This window comes from Ips typographus, linkage group LG13, assembly GCF_016097725.1.
Source record: "Ips typographus isolate SLU linkage group LG13, UJ_Ityp_2.0, whole genome shotgun sequence".
NCBI lineage: Eukaryota > Metazoa > Arthropoda > Insecta > Coleoptera > Curculionidae > Ips > Ips typographus.
In genome coordinates, this window is record NC_138434.1 from 5,402,932 (window position 1) to 5,417,451 (window position 14,520).

Here is a 14,520-nt window from a genome sequence, read left to right on the forward strand (position 1 = left end):
TGTCGTCAGTAAATGATTGTAGTTTTAAAACTGCTTTTGTCGTAGTTTTGTCATGAACAATAAGTGCAGTGTCGTCTGCGTATAGTAATATGTATGCTGTTTTGTCAATTTGATTTTTGTCTTGCTTGTTATGGTTGTATATGTCATGGCAGTACAGATTATAGAGTAAAGGTGAGAGAGGTGAACCTTGCGGTGATCCCTGCTCAGGGCTGAAGGAAAAGGAGAGTGTGTTGTCTATTCGAACGTGTAGTTGTCTGTCTTCCAGTAAGTTTCTGACAGTGTAAAGTAGGTATTTTGGTGTGCTAAGTCTATGTAGTTTGTAGAGTAGTCCCTTATGCCAAACACTGTCAAAAGCTTTGTTTATGTCCATGAATAAACAAGCCGATTTATTGTTGTTGAGGTGTGTTGTTTGTATGTTGTTGGTTAAGATGAAAAGTGGGTGTATAGTCGAGTGCTTTGGTTTAAAACCAAATTGGTATGGTGGTATATTGTCACGAATAGCATAAATTGCACTATGTTCCGTTACCTAGTCGGGCCCCGGTCTCCCCTAGTGCACTGTCTGAATCAGCAAGACCGGCAAATTGGGGTCACGATGTGGGTATTTAATCAGCGTCTCAAGCCATCGAAGATTACTGGTCTCTGGGTCGGTTTATCGAGCATCAGTCCGAACTTTCTAGTGACCGGACGGCTCGATACCTTCTTGGAAATCCAGGCTGAAAAGACGAGAGTTCTTACGCAACCCTGAGGTGACCGTCCGAACTCTTGAACCTATCAGTACCTGAAGTAAGTCCTTTGGGCGTGTCGGTCAAAGGGGCTCCCAGCTCGTATCGAGAGGGTTTCGCTTGGCGACGCTTCAAGAGGGCTTGCAGGGCCTTAAGTAAATCCTTTGGGCGTGCCGGACATAGGGGCACCCAGCTCGTATCGAGAGGGTACCGCTTGGCGGCACTTCAGAAGGCCTTACGCCCATTCCCCCACACCCACGCATCGACACACCCCCTCTCAGAAAGTGTTCCATGCGCGTCCCGCCAGCGGCGGTGCTAGCGGCCCTCCTAGTCTGGGGGTAAGATCTATTCATTGTAATCCAAGTAATAAATAAAGACCACATACTTAAGCTACAATCTTGTTTCTCTTCCTGCGCTACCCCCTAAACGTGACAATATGATGTCCGATCTGTTCTTGAAGTCTATTTTTAATAATAAGTTCAAGCAGTTTACTAAGCACTGGAAGTAGTGTGATGGGTCTGTAATTTTGTGTTTGTGTGTTGTCAAGTCCAGGTTTTGGAATGGGTATTATTATACCAGTTTTCCATGTATCCGGAATTGTGTTGGATTTGATGCAGTCGTTAAGTGAGTCTAGTATGAGTTTGTGGGTTTCAGGAGTTAAGCTTTTTAGTAGTTTGCTTTTCACTTTGTCTATGCCAGGTGCAGTGTTTTTTAAGTGAGCAAGTGCTTCGTCATACTCGTTGTCAGAGATTAGTGGATTAGTTGGATTAGTGGAAAAATTAACATTAAAAAAAGAAAATTATTTATTTCACAAATTCGCTACATTACACTCAATACTTATTTCCCATTTAGCTGTTAATATTGAGAAAATAGGCAAAAACCATTAATGCGTTCCTTTTTACTGATATGAAATAAAAAAAAAATACAAAAAAGTTTTGTTTATTTTCGTATAAAACTCATAGCATTAGCAACTTGTTGTCTGTCTGCATGACAGTAGTGATCAGTGTCAGTGCTATTGTCGTTTGAATTTCGTTAACTGTACGTAATGATATCAGAAAAATGGTTCATTTAACAGAAATGCACAAAATAACCATTCTACAAATGATTGGTTATGGAGATAACACACGGACAGAAATGGAAGTTTCTCGCTTATTTCACGAAAAATTTCCAAATTTGCCGCCTATATCCCAAGGAACAATTAGCAAAATAGAAAAACAGTTTCGCGAGCTTGGTCATGTGAGACAAATAAAAAAAGTACCTGCCAATGCAGTGAGTGATGATACGAAATTGGATGTTACGCTTGAGTTTCAAGAAAACCCACATAATTCTGGTCGAAAAGCAGCCTCACTGTTCAACATTAGCCACACATCAATTTTTCGAATATTAAAGGAAAGCAAAATGCATCCCTATAAAATGATACCAACTCAGGAGCTAATGGAAGACGATTTCGACAGGAGAACGTATTTTTGTGAACAAATAATTTAAATGTTAGATAACAATATAATCCAACTAGAAGATGTTTTGTTTTCTGATGAGAGCACATTTACACTTCACGGTCATGTTAATCGTCAAAATTGCCGCTATTGGTCTAATGAGAATCCTCACTGGATGAGAGAGGAACATACGCAATATCCTGTAAAAGTTAATGTTTGGACAGGAATTGTAGGAAATCATATCGTAGGTCCCTTTTTCATTGATGGCAACTTGAATGGAGATAAATATTTAGAACTGCTCCAAAATAATGTCGTGCCAACTTTGACAAACTTATATCCTGATCCAGCAAACCCACAAGTTCCTGCCAATATACTATGGTTTCAGCAAGATGGAGCACCGCCCCATTACCAAATCAATGTCCGGCAGTACCTGAACCAAAATTTTCCAAATCGGTGGATAGGGAGGCGCGGATCGATAGAATGGCCAGCACGATCTCCTGATCTGACGCCATTAGACTTCTTTTTGTGGGTATATGTCAAAAGTATTGTATACCAAACTAAACCACTCAACTTAGATGACTTAAAAAGACGAATCACGCTTGCGATTAGATCAGTCACGTCTGAGATGTTGAGTAACGTTAGAAGACATTTCTATACCAGATTAGCATGTTGCCAAGACGTTCGCGGCGAACATTTTGAACATCTCTTACGTTTTTTTTTACTTCCATTAATGCTTAAGATAATTCTTTGTTACTAATGGGTCTCGCTGTCTATCCCTGTTTAGAAAGACAGCGTCCAACGTGTTAAGCAGCTTTTGAGGTATGTCCTTCGCCATTGTCCACATTTTTGAGTTCACCTTTGTTAGAGCGTTTTAATTCTTTTAGCTCCTGATGATGGGCATGTCTATGCCCGAAACTAGTCGAGCGCCCCATTAACTGGTGGGTTAATAAATTTATAGTGGAGAAGACTGTGTGTTATTCCGCATCCTGTATTGAAATTAATGTTTTTTTTTTACATTATTTGTGAAATAAAATAATTTTCTTAAATAATTTTCTTTTTTTAATGTTAATTTTTGTAAAACACTTAATATTTCCGAAACAGTTGAAGATAGGTATGGGACATTGTACATGAATTATGTCTAGAATTTTCTGAAGAATCCAAAAAACTAATAATATACAGGGGATTGTCACATGACACACCCTATATAATTTTTTTCTATTGAAAAAAATGTACTTCTAAAAATACAAATTGACGTGTCCAAGCGTTTCTGCTTACATGGACTACCTCAGTTTTAGATTTTTGAGAAATGCCCTTTCGTATTTCATAGTCCACATCAGACATTTTTCGATTTATGTAGTAAGGACCAAACCATCTAAGCAGTAATTTTTCACTTTTTCCTACTTTCCTAATAGGGGTGAAAACTTTCACTTGGTCACCCTCTTCAAATTCAACATTATTTATCTATATTTTGTCGCCGTTTTATATTTTCAACTGCCAAATTTCTGACTGCTAAACCAACGTCTCTAATTTGGTCGCTATTATTACTTTCTAAGGGTGGCAACAAGTTTGCTTCTGTTGGTAAAATAGGTTCACGACCGTACACCAGCATAAATGGTGAAAATTTAGTACTATCCTGTTTTGCAGAATTGTACGCAAAAGTCACATGTGGAAGATATTCATCCCAATTTGATTGATTAGTATTAGTATACATAGATAACATATTGGCTAAAGTTTTATTAAATCTTTCTGTTAAGCCATTAGTTGCGGGATGATACGCAGTAGTAAACTGACTTGTCGTCCCCATCTTTTTTAGCAATTCCGTAACCAATTCTGATTGAAAAACTTTTCCTCTATCGCTTAACAATTCCTTAGGTGCACCGTGTTTTGTAATAATTCTCTCTAGTATAAACTTTGCTACAGGTCCGGCTATTCCGCTCGGTAATGCGTCAGTCTCCGCCCACCTTGTGGCGTAATCTGTCGCTACCACTATCATGGTTTTGCCGCTGCTACTTCTGCGAAACGGACCTAACAAATCTATTCCAACCTTTTCAAATGGGGTGCCAACTGGGATAGGATGTAACAGACCGATAGGCTTTTGATTTTGTTGGCCCTAACAGTCTATGTGCGCCATGCTCAAGAGGAAAACGTATTATTTTTACACGCGGGAAATGAAAGTGGTTTTATACCACACATGTAAATGCATTGCTACTCTCAGCAAAAAACATTGCCCAATCCTCAGCGGATTATCATGAAGACATGACAGCTCTCTTATTCGAAAAATGGGTTAAGGAGCAGCTTCTACCAAATATCGCACAAAACTCAGTTATCGTGATGGATAATGTATACTACATAACACACAATAAACTCAATTGCAAAGAAAGACCAGATTTTAAAATTTATGCAGGATAAGGCCATAGCAGTTCTCGAAAAAACTACTGGAAAAGCAGAGGGATTTTAAAATAATAAAACAGCAAAATTTTGAAAAGGAATATGTTGTAGATCAACTGCAAATCACAAGGTCATACAGTGTTGCGTCTTCCCCCTTATTATTGTATATAATATATATGTATTATTGAATATTGTGTTCTCAACCTCATTCGACAAAAAGCAAGTGAAATAACTTTAGACGAATGGAAAAACTGCATCGCTCATGTAATTCACAAGGAAAATGAATACCCAACTTTATCGCCAGTTTCTCCAATTATTATACAACCTTCCTGTGAGTCAAGTTCGGATGACAGTGATGGTCATTGACATGTTCCCGACTAACTTATAACGGTGTGCCTTAATTAAAATAAAAACATATTATACTACTACCATGTTTGTTTTCGTTTTGTAATTATATTAAACCAAAGAGCAAAAAAATTTAGATACCGAAAAAATATTGTGTTCTGCCTATGTTGAATATTCTTGTTGTGTGGCCTACAACGTTTTTTATGCTTATTCAATTAGAAATGGATAGACTATACCTGGCGTTTTAATTTCCTAAATCGTGGTGTAAAAACCGATGCCGCGATATAAAAGAAACCATTGAAATTTGTACGCGAGCATAAAGTAGATTAACTTCTGTAAACTGTGGGTAGATGGAACTATTGTAGTTTAATATGTTTTTATCAAAATAGTCAAGTTATCTATCACCCCTCATAAGAAATATCTTACTATATTTGGTTATACTCGTTGGTTTGCGTTCAATCTTTTGTTGCTGTTTCAACTTCCAGCCGTGCGTTTTCTAAGGTTAAAAGGAGACAGAAACCTATTTAGAGTAATCGGATTTCGTATTCAACCAATGTGTGTTTCAACCAATCATAACCATACCTTGCCGTCGTGAAATGAGGGCATGCTATTGGTTAGTTTACTAGAGTAGAGGCTAGAGACTGGTTCACTAATCACTGGTTAGATGGAGTTAGAGCACGCATACGCATAGGCAATTATTGTGTTTTATATTTTGTGTATGTGGAAAATTCGTTCGTTCGTAAGGTAGGAATTGTTACATTTTATTTTTGAGTGGCAAATTGCTCATATTTGTTATTATATCACGTAACATTTAGTAGTGACCAATAATTCAGTTCATATTTACATACACCGTTAGTAGATAAATAGGTGTAGTGAATTATTAATCTCGTAATGTTTAATAATAATTGTAATATTGACGACATTTTGAGCACTTGAATGATGAACAAGGAGAGATGGATATTGCAGCCAAATCAAAACGTATAGTCAAATTTGATTTAGCTGTTAAAGTACTGAAGAATAAAAATATCTCTAGGAAAGTCTTTTAGTACAATTGAAATCACCACTTTTTTTAAAAGTATTTGTTTAAATTTAGGCTGGAAGGTTAAAACTTAATGAATGTTCGAAAAGCATGTTATAGTTACTTGCAAATCTTAAATGAAGTTGAAATGCAGGAAAATATTGAACGTAAACCTGCAAAAGTTGAGGATGACGACGAAATCATTCCTGATAAATCACTAAAGGAAATTGTGGTAAGTAAACTAGAATCAACAATTCAACACCTGAAAAGTATCCTGACATATTGATTCCTGGTTCGCAAAAAAGCTGCGTTAATTCTAATAATAGTAGCGTTAAACTTCGTAGCACCCGTAGTTCATCTTCAGTGCAGCCCTACTATACAAATGTTTTGAAGGTGAAAAGAGACATTTTTTGTGCCGCGACACCGGAAAAAAACAATTTTCCCAGTTGTCTGGTGGACACCTCTCCAGGCACTAGTTCTGAGATTTTACCAGTAGATGCAAAAAATGTAGATTTACTTGAAAAGCCTACCTATAAAAATGCAAATATTTTGAAGAAAGTTTTATAATTCCTGTTAACGAATGGGATTTAATATGTAAAAACAACAAACTAGATTCCAAAAATTATCCATTTAATTTAAGAAAGAAAATGTCTCAAACTGTTAATAATACTTGCCTTATTGCATTTAAAAGCAAAAAACAATGTATAGACGGTAGTTTAACATTATTTGGGGTATGTCTGCATAATAAATTTAATAATTGCAAAGCATTTGTCATTCATATTGATAAATTGCGCAAAGTTACCGTTTATAGTACCTCAAAAGATTTTTGCCATAAAAGAGTCCTTACCGGCTACGTGAAGGGAATCGAGAGATTTGCTATGCAACAAAAGTTACTAAGTAGGAAACCTTCTGATGTTAAAGAAAGTATACTTCTTAAAGCTGATACCAACTTTGTAAACACAAGTAAAAATCTCGAAAATATTAAATCTGACGCAACATTTCGAAAAATTAGATCAGAAGCATTTGCTTCTTTTGACAGAAATAATGATGACCTAATTGATATGTTTCTTATGCAGCGTGATCATCCTGAATACGTTCAAGAAGTTTCTTCTCCTTTTTCAATTAAATTATTTAGCAAAGAACAAATTAGTCTTTGCGAAGAACAAATAATTGGGGGTGAATTACCAATTCTGTACTTTGATGCTACAGGCAGCATAGTGCGAGCCCCAAAAGTATTGAAAAATTGCAAGCGTATATATTTATACTCCGGGGTTGTTCACATAGCAGAAGCAGTCTTGGATATGATTTCTTCAAGGCATTTCACAACTGCAATTTTTAAATTTTTGTATGATTTTAAATGTTTTTGCTTAACTTTGCGGAAGTGGCCGTTATTTGGTGCCGTAGTCACAGATTTTAGTTTCGCTAGTATGCATGCTTTTACCCGAGCATTTAATGATATGAGTTTGCAACATTATCTGAGCGAATGATACAATAAATTGACTCAACACGATGACGAGAAAGGTGTGGGTTCACCTTTCGTTTTGTTACATTTATGTTGTGCCTATTTTATGAAAATGGTTTCTAAAGATTTGAAAAAAATTGTAAATAATGATCATATAGAAAAAAAGTTATTTGCAAAATGTATTATGTTCATCAACACTTAATGATGTTATTGTGTGCTTCAAATGTATTTGCATTCTGGTTTTATCCCAATACGAAAATCAACATGTACAAACTGCTTACGAAAAGCTATGCAAACTCGAAACTTGTGCTACGTAAAATGACGTCATAAGTAATGAGGAATCGGTAAGTAATGTAATTGAAGTGGAAGAAGAATTGTCGTCTTCTGATAACGCATTACACAAAGGTAGCCCATTTTATGTACTGTTTTATTCTAAATTTGAAGAAGCTGTCATACCATCAGATAGTGAAGGTAAGAAGGTAAGGTAAAATGAGTTCTATTTTCTAGAGTGGGCTAATGTAATTACTTTAAAATATATGCCTTTTCTTCCTTTAAGGTCAGGAATAATGATTTCCAAAAAATACTCATTAAATAGATTGAGTAATTGTTATGTTAAAACACATTTTGGCAATTTAAAAAGGAATGTTCTCGCAGATAACCGTAATCTAAAATGTAGTAGGTTTGTGAGAAATTCTAGAGAACTAACTTTGGCCGCTTATAAAGAAATGATATGCGGAATATCTAAATCGAACCTCGCTCGGCCACCTCTTATCAAAGACCCTTTAATCAACGAGTTAAATAGTCAAGAAAGTTGGAAGCGAAAAAAGGGTACCGTTTCAACGCATTTTTCTGGTAATTATTTAAAACACTTTCAAAACCACAGTCAATATCCAATGACAAAATAAAACGTAAATCGAATGGTCCAATTAATAGCGAAAGTTGCATATATTGTGGTCTTGGTGGATTGGATGTCACTGTGTCATGGCATCAATGCGATATGTGTAACGGATGGGTGCACGATCTATGTATAACAGAATACAAAAATATTTCAAATACCGAAAACTATTTTTGCAAACAGTGTTTTTCGTATGATGTGTGCATTATTTGTAATTGTGGAGCATTGACCACCACCGCTTATTGGGTTCAGTGCGATTTATGTGACAGGTGGGTACACCAAATTTGTGATCCATCGTTGGACCCAAATCAGTCGTACAGTTGCTTTCTTTACACAAGAACAGTAAAAAGTATAATTTTAAGAAAAAAGATTCTCACTCTTTTGAATTTAACTAATGTACAACGAAAACGTGTAGAAGAAAAAACTAAAAATCAGAGAAAATCTAAATTTTGGTTAGAGGAGCGACGAAAGCGCTTAACTTGTTCTAATTTTGGTAAAATTATAAAAGCTAAAAACAATATATCAAAAATCAAGCTAGTTGACGTAGTTATCTTTCAAAGATCCCAGTCATGTCGACTCAGTTAGGCATGGCATCAAAGAAGAAGAAAATGCCCTTCGAGAGTATAGTATAATTTCTGGCAATGTGGTGTTGAAAACTGGTTTAATCATTCACAACAAATATCCATATCTAGCTGGTTCTCCATATGGTTTGGCGGGCAATGACGGAATAGTTGAGGTAAAATGTCCCTACAGTATTCGAAATGAGAAAATTAGTTTTACAAAATTGAAATACCTCAATTCGGCTAATGGTCAACTAAATAAAACCAATTTATACTATTATCAGGTACAAGGATTAATGGAGGTTTTGAATCGCAATTGGTGTGATTTTGTTATATTTTCAAAATGCGACATGATAATAGAACGAATAAACCGAGATAAACGGTTTTTTGATACGCAAATACTTATGGTACTTCGAGATTTTTATTTCAAATATTATTTACCCGCCATGTTTACACCAAACGAAACGTATTCGGAAGATGACAGCAACTGGCTTCGTTCCTTATAATCAGATATTAGCGATGCTAGCGCCGCTAAAAAACATAATTTAGATCAGGATGATCTAACTAAAACTGAATCCCAAAACTTCCAAATTTTGGAAAATGGATTAATAAATGATCCCAATTATTACAAGAAAATCGGAAAAACGACATATTACATTGCTACATTTAAAAAGTTCAATGTTAAAGTTGCACAAGTTAACTGTGTAGAATTTGAAAGCCTTTTTGGAGAGGGTTTGTTATATGATAATAACATAATTAATATTGGGTTACATATTTGCAACAAGAATGAAAAAATTCAAACAATGGATATAACCTTAGTGGAAGCCATTTTAGGTGTATTCTTCGATCATGACTTTCTGAACTATTTTCGAATAACTGCCCCTATATCATTGGCGTTCCCAGCGAATGTAAATCAAAATCATTGGTGTCTCGCCATCGCAGATTTTGGAAAAAACTACTTTGGGTGTTATAGATCCACAAACACAAAAGCGTAATATGGCTTTAAATCAAAGTGAACGTTATTTCAAAAAGTTATACGATTTTTTAAATTTTACAATAACAAATTTAATGGTACAGATTCAACTTAACTCATTAGGCATTTACGAATATTCTACCGGTAGATACCTGTTTAACCTAGAGCGTTCGAAAATTGTTTTTGGTAACTACCATTGCCGTTCTGAAATTTTACCCATATACCGAATATATTGTCACGTTTAATTTATGAGCCCTTCTGGGTTCACCAATTAAACTGACTCACGACGTTAAACGTCGTGCCGGGATCTCAGTTTTAAGGATGGAATCAAACACTGAGTTTTCTATTAAACACTTAAATCTATTAACCAAACAATACAGTCATGAACACACTAAAAGTTGACAATTTAACAATTCGTACTTACATATCATAAGCTAAGGACTTAGCATTTTCTGGCGGCTGGCTTGGTCACTTTCGTGTTGGAACAATTCTGGAGAATGGACTACTTAACTTGATCTTCTTGACCGAGGAGAGTCGACATCTCGACTTCCTGGGTCAGCTGGTCGCGCTGCCGTTGATTGGTTTACACTCTCTCTATACTGCTGAAATCGGCGTGTTTTATACCCGATTGATCGGCTGACGTAGTTTGTTATTGTTCGTCGCCTATTTTTCATATTCCTGCAAAGCAGGTGGTGGTGACTCATCACCGATACGGTGCACTCGGTGCATGACACATTCGGTGCATCGTGATGCGACCTTGCCTCGTGCGCTTATTATTTCGCAATCCTCGAATACTCTTATGTTTTTTAAGTTAATCAGTCCATCTTTCCAATTAACGGATTTTCCATTCGTGACATATGCCTCCGCCCCAGAAAAACTGGTCCCCAGTTTTAAAATAAAGGACACTTATATACTCCCTTTAAAAACAACCATCTTGAAAAAATATCTAACTTGTAACAGTATTATACAATTAAACCAAAATTTCAGATTGACGTACATAAAAACCATTAGAACAATCGATAAGCTACGGTACTACTAAGTACATTATGATTAAAGCATAGTATTGCTTATGATGCACACAAATAACTTACTAACACTAATAAACCCAGAAAAGGATAATGGAGTAGAATTATAAAGAAATAAGTATCTAGTCTTCGAAAATACCAATTATTGAATGTGCGTAAAATACTTTACTCCATTTGCCTTACATCGCTTCCATTTAAATAATTTTTTAAATCTAACATAGTTTAATAGCGCAACACAGAGCACAATATTGTTAAGCCGAGAATAGTTCACTCTTACCACGAAGATGTTTACTGCGCATAACTAAATGCCACGTACGTATTCCTTATTACTTGCATCAAACTGATGGATGTGACGTGGGTAAAAGTCCAATGATGATGTATACCAACGTCAACAGTCGTGGAAGAAATTAAATGTCTTCAACAGAGCAGGATCAACGTGTGGTATTATTTCGATCTGGCTTGTTGACTCTCATGTGTGCGTTTACATGAAATAAAAATGGGAACAAAGGTTAATATGTGTTCATTAAGGCTTAACATACTTATATTCAAAGTATACTCTGCATGTGTAAACGCAGTGTTACGTATTACTTTATAAAGTTAACTGACATGTTAAAATAAACAGGAATCCGGTCCTGAAACTAAAAAGTTTGAACTCCGTAAGTATAAGACGCTCTAGTTTTCATTTTATGGAAAGTAGAACGTATTTGCCTGTTTCAAAAAATACAGAAACATTAACCGTCTCTAACCAACTTCAAATCCTTTTGGAGAAGATTGTTCTATCAAAAATTGGATATAATGTCCTCAATCAAATGCTTTTCCCTCATTGATTTCTTTAAAAATAAAAATATGCCATCAGTATGTAAATGCAAGTAGGTATTAAATGATTAACTTAAATCCTTTCTGGCATATTAAAAAAACTCTAATTATTGCATTTCCACAAATTTGCATTGCTTGTCTTGATTTCACTTTGCCTTACAAAGCTGAATCAAGGCTAAAGTTTGTCTTACTAAAAATGTCACGTTTAAAAACTCAGATGTCAAGTAGACCTTATCAATCAAATCAAAATGTCAAGTAGACCTTATTGCTGCTGATAAGCAGAATATGGAATATTCTTCCCTATATTTCCAAAAGGCTCTAACCGAGCAACGAACGGCTGTGCTACCGCTTGCTCTAGATCATCTCTAGTTTGAGGATTAATGGGCCCCCCTGCTCGCACTTGCGCCTGGTTATCCGGATTCGGGCACAGTGCCGGATTGCGGACAACCTGACTTGCGTGGGATTCAGGTGGTCCCATAAGTTTGTGGTCCAAACGCACCTCCAGAAGATGCGCCAGCAGAATTCACTTCTGATGTTTCAACCCTTTGTTGTGTTTGGGGTACTACTGGTACCCGAAACTGGTGAAACGTAGCATTCGGTATATAAGTATGCGTGTATTGGGAATGATTCGGTTGATTCAAAAATCACGTAATGAAAATCAATATGCATATAATGTAAACCGTCTTCCTAACTCGGACTATTTAAATTAGTCATTTATTTATGCGCGCAGCGACACATTCATTTCTCATCGCTCGCGAATTACATTCTTTGCCAAATGCATAAACACCTTATATGCCTAAGGTAATACGTCTATTACCGCATTATTGTACTTTAATTGCATTTTGCATCTTATGCATTACTCGGTTTGTACTGAACATCTGGTCTCATTGAGATATTATTCCGAACTGGCCAAATCAGCGAATCCCATGGGTTTAAGCATGGTGCACTTATTAACTGTTGGGAAAAATTTCTCTGATAACCTAATATGACAAGTGTTCAAGTTTCAAAATTTGCTACTAGTATCTTGACATCTTGACCGTGCAATACAGTCTTTACTTGTCAATGTTCAATAAGTATTTAGCCCAGTTTTATTTCGTAAAGTCTTCAATTAATCAATTTACTCATACAATGAAAAATCATGATATAAAACTCAAGTGTACACTTCTTAACTTTTGTAATAACAATGGCCATTTTTCTTAATTATTCTCATATGCTAAAAATTTGCATGTCAAAATGGAATTACAATGATATTTATCCATACGCAGTTTTTGTTAACGATCGTACCGCGATGACTTAAATAACAAAGTGATCACCATCTGCCTGCGGCATAAGAAAAGAATTATCTAATCAATTGGTTAGGTACGTACCTATATATCGCATTTTTTCATGTGCACAAAAAACAAAATATATCCTACTGTAGGATAATTCATTTAAGCAAATAAAAGTAGATCATTTTTATAACTTAGTTATGAGCATTATGACTTTATCGGGCTTGTAACTTGTAACTCTGAATTATTCAGCAGTTCAATATTTGTTTCAAAAAGTAGTCGTAGTCAGTCTGCTAGAAATTTGTACAACTTATTGTACCTCGTAATGAGACGATCCTATAAACGGAATTAAGGTAAACGATTAAAGCAACTAATACGCAAACTTCCAGGATAACGTATAACCGGTTGCTGTCAGGAATAGGAATCTCCGTTGCCTGAAAATATTGACAAATTTAGCTACTTTATATGGACCTTTTTATATCCGAGTCTAAAGAAGTCTAGTATCAATTTGCTTCAAAGACCCAATTTCCAAAACATATGTTAAGGTGTAGCATACACACAATCATTTCAGCCTGCTACTAATTTTGCATTCAAAAATACTTTTGGTTTGTTCTTTGAGAAAAGTTCATGCACCGCCCTAACATCGATAACAGCAAATAGTATTGCTGTGTGGCACTAAAACAAATATCTCTCAACATGTACAGACCTTTCTGTATCAGAAACTTCTCAACTGAGAAGGGAAAAATCAGAAACAACTACTTTGAGAGCTAATACTCCTACCAACATTGAATCATACTGTTTTTCCTGTTGAATTCTTGAGTATTTAAATTACTCCTTTATAAAAGATACCAATATTTTTTCATTGGCAATTCAATAATTATTTCATTCAATTATGAATCCTGAGCTGGACATCTTCGTACAGATGCACCAAAATAGTTCAACTGCATGTAAGTTGAAACTTTATTACTCATAAAACTCATTACAATGGGTCGGTTAAAGAAACAAACTCTATGTGCCACTTACATAATAAGGTATTACGCTCAGCTAGCGTTTTTCACCTTAATTATTTAACTTAATAAAGTTCAGCTGAAATAAATTAAAAATAAAGTCACATTATCATGATGTGTGGGTCTTGTCGTCTCATTCGAGCAGTATGTCTGTTGAATGTGTTAAATATCACTTCAGAAATACTTTATTACAAATGTATGATTTTCCATTTGTATTAAAAAAAACACTTTTTAAATCAGTTGTCATTTTTTTCATAGTAAAAACAAATTTAATTATTTTTAGCCAATACAACATTTCGACTTGTTATTCCATGTAGGTAAATTATCATGTGCATTTAGAAAAAAAAAAAAACATTAAAATTCATCAATCAGCAGTTTTCTTATCGACACCTTCGCGGCGATGCGACGAGACGAGTGCAATAAAGCAAGTCGGTCACACCGGCACGCGGCGTCAAATAGAACTTATTAGTCTGCTTCACTTTATTTTCCACTAATGTCGCGATTTTTGCAAGCGACCAAATAATAACCTTCGATTTTTTATGTACTGTTCGTTTTCAAACGATAGAAACATATCGAAATCCTCTTTAACTCTGCACTATGCTTTTATT

General features: G+C 35.5%; 1 long non-coding RNA gene across 1 annotated transcript; it reads left to right on the top strand.

Annotated features, from left to right (window-relative positions):
- The first annotated feature begins 2,867 nt into the window (after positions 1-2,867).
- On the top strand, positions 2,868-3,120 carry LOC145737086 (uncharacterized). Its single transcript, XR_014180220.1, has 2 exons — positions 2,868-2,974; positions 3,040-3,120. It is a non-coding gene; the product is annotated as an uncharacterized LOC145737086 (long non-coding RNA).
- The last annotated feature ends 11,400 nt before the right edge of the window (positions 3,121-14,520 follow it).